This window comes from Myotis lucifugus, unplaced genomic scaffold, assembly GCF_000147115.1.
Source record: "Myotis lucifugus unplaced genomic scaffold, Myoluc2.0 scaffold_800, whole genome shotgun sequence".
Classification (NCBI taxonomy): domain Eukaryota; kingdom Metazoa; phylum Chordata; class Mammalia; order Chiroptera; family Vespertilionidae; genus Myotis; species Myotis lucifugus.
In genome coordinates this window covers 135,515-138,607 of record NW_005871848.1, presented here as the reverse complement: position 1 = coordinate 138,607, position 3,093 = coordinate 135,515, and the positions used below count along the sequence as shown (strand labels likewise).

The following is a 3,093-nucleotide window of genomic DNA, read 5'->3' as shown; positions in this document are numbered from 1 at the left end:
TTGTTTTTCTCTCCTTTTGGTACGGATTCCAAACCCTCTGCCTTATGCCAAAAAAAAAAAAAAAAAAGAGAGAGAGAGAGAGAGAAGAGCGCAGATTGGTTTGGCTCAGTGGGTAGAGCATTGGCCTGTGGATTGAAGGGTCACACGTTCGATTCCAGTGAGAGAGAGAGAGAGATATTTTTGTTGTTAATCCCCATCCCGAAGATATTTTCCCATTGATATTCAGAGAGAGTAGAAGGGAGGGAAGCTCCAACCACTGAAACCATACTGGCCAGGGCTGAGTGAGGAATTTTTATTAGTCACTAGTAAATTATTTGACCTCTGAACCCTTTCAGGACAGTGTTTCAACTGCAGAAGGCATGATCAGGCTTGCTGAACTCTCACAAGGATCTGGCAGGAATTCCGTAAATAATGGCAGCAAATACAGAGTGATGGCGGAACATAGTGCAGAGATGTGTGGACGTGGGCAAGTCATGAGGATGTAGAGATCATGTGCCTGCATCCAGGGACATTTGGGGAAACAGAGGTGTGTGGTTAGAACATGCACCTGGGTTCTCTGGTCAGTGCTGTCCAAAGCCCCTCTCCTCCCAGGGCGGGGGCGTTGTTCTCCCATCTCACATGCTGTTTCACTGACAGTATTTAAATTTAAAACCAATGAGCACTGAGAAATGTGTCATCTCTGAACAAAGTCTGGGGGAAGGAAAACTGAGAATGAAGCACTCAAATTAGAAATGAAGAAAACTGTCTCTTTTTGCAGATGATCTTATATATAGAAAATCCCAAAGAATCTACAAAAAAAGCTACTAGGGCTAATAAATGGATTCAGTAAAGTTGCAGGGTATGTGTTTGACAGCAGGTTCAGGTAGAGGGGGTTCCTAGGCAGGACTGATACCCTGTGTTCTACTCGGCCACGTGAAGAGACCCATGCTGGTTGCCGGTGGTCATGGGGAACAGCCAGATGAGATCAACCAGAATGCACTGATTTCGAGGCTTTGTGTTCATATTGCCCTTGGCCCCTTCTCAATCGACTTCCCAATTCCCTTGCCCTGGAGCTTGAGGTCGATGGCTCTCTCAAATTTGCTCAGAAGCTGATTATTAGAAATGGCCTGTCCACTCTTATAGTCTGCAATGACTGTGGCTTCTCATTGATTTTCATCCCCAGATCCTTCCGCATCAGTCCCTGGCCCTGCGGATCACCCTGCCGACGTCCAGGGCCACCCAGTTGTGGTGCAGCTCCTCAGTCTCCTGGTCCCGCTTGGCATGTTCTTGGTGATCGAATGCTGTTTGTTCTGGCCGGCAGCCCATTTTGTGGAAGTTTCCACATCTCCTCTTCTCTGAGCCACTGAGATGGCCTGCCTGGACTTGGCATGTGCAGCTATGGGCCCTTCTTGTGCAGCATCCTCACCGTGTCCCCGTTGCTCTCGGCCAAGGTAGGGCGGGCAGGTCCAGTGGCTCTGTGGCAGCTCCATGTTACATGCATTTTAACACAATTCAAAGAATCACATAGTGTATGATTCCATTTACATGAAATATTCAGAGTAGATAAATCCACTGACAGAGAGCACTTTAGTGTTGGGAAAGGGTGGAATCGGGGGAAACTGCTTAATAGGTGTGGGGTGACATAAATGTTCTGAAACAAGATAGAGGTGGTTTCACAGCATTGTAAATGTTACTAAATGCCCCTAAACTGTTTGCTCTAAAATGGTTAATTTTATGTTATGTGAATTTCACCTTATAAATTATTTTTTAAAATTATTTCTAGTACCTTCCAGAAATTGTGCTAAGATCTTTTTCCTCCTTTGCTGCTGTTGCTCTCTATACCCAACCCTTTTTTTAAAATATATTTTATTGATTTTTTTACAGAGAGGAAGGGAGAGAGATAGAGAGTTAGAAATATCGATGAGAGAGAAACATCGATTAGCTGCCTCCTGCACACCTCCTACTGGGGATGTGCCTGGATCTGCGCGGAGCCTGGGCCCCGGCCGCTGCCCCGCTACCCCGCGCCGGGCGACCCCTTTTTGCGCGGTCCGGCTCCCTGGACGCGCTCCGCTGCTTTTGCGGGCTGTCCCGCGGGAACTGCTCGGGGACAGCCGCGACCCGCCCGCCGGGGGTGGCCAGCCCAGCCCCAGCCTGGACCCAGGGGGATCCCCAGGCAGCCGCGAGGGAGGCGCCCTCCGCCGAGGACGTGCGCGGAACAACCAGCGAGAACGTGGCCGTGGGAACCTCCCAGGAACCCGAGCGCCTGCCGCCCCCCGCCCCCCCTGCCTCCCGGCAGAGCTCGCCCCGGGCTCCGCTGTGAGCAGCGCCGTCCAGGGATGGACGCGGGGGTCGGAGCCGGACCTGCTCCCTCCCCACCGAGGATGAGAGCTGATCCCTTTCCTGGTCCCCCACCCCTTTTCCTAGATGGCTTTGAAGTTTTTCAATAAAATGTTACCAAAAAAATTTCCCGGGATGGAGTGTTTTCAGACCTCGGCACCACCATTTCACACGAAGCAGTTTGGAAACCGCTGGTGAATTAAGTTAGAGTTGCTTTGGGGGAGGCAGGGTTGGAGCGACACCCGGAGGCCGAGGAAGGTAGAGAATTGTGCTCCAGGCTCTGTCTGTGGAGCTGCTGTGGCTGATGAGAGAGTTTGCTGCCTCTGTTTGCGATCTGCTTTGCCCTGAGTCTGCGAGCTCAGCAGCTCTTAAGCTTTCCTGCTTCTCTAACCCGAGTCCCCCTTCCTCTCCCCACAGCCTCGTTCGCCTGGGACAGAGGCTCAAGTCTAGGGGAGCCAGAAGGAAGGAAAGGTGCCAGCAGGAGGGAGCTGGGCGTTGGCCTTCACAGGGAATGGGCAGGAAAGGCTGACGCCTCTTGGAAAATGCCTTGTTTGGGAGTGTGCTTGGGGCCCAGCCAGCATCAGATGCCTCCCGTTCAGTGCAGTTACATTGTCACAACAGTCATTCTCTTGTGACTCATTAGGCACCTACTGTGTATCAGACACGTTGCTGGTCCTGGGAATACAGGGAACAAGAGAGACTGGGTCCTGCTTTCATGGAGCATATCATTGGGACAAGATAAGAAATAAAACAGTAACTGGCTTAGTCTACAGTGGA

At 51.1% G+C, this 3,093-nt stretch overlaps 1 pseudogene; it reads right to left on the bottom strand.

The window, feature by feature from the left end:
• Positions 1-998: 998 nt before the first annotated feature.
• Positions 999-1,480, bottom strand: LOC102429783 (annotated as a pseudogene).
• Positions 1,481-3,093: the final 1,613 nt, after the last annotated feature.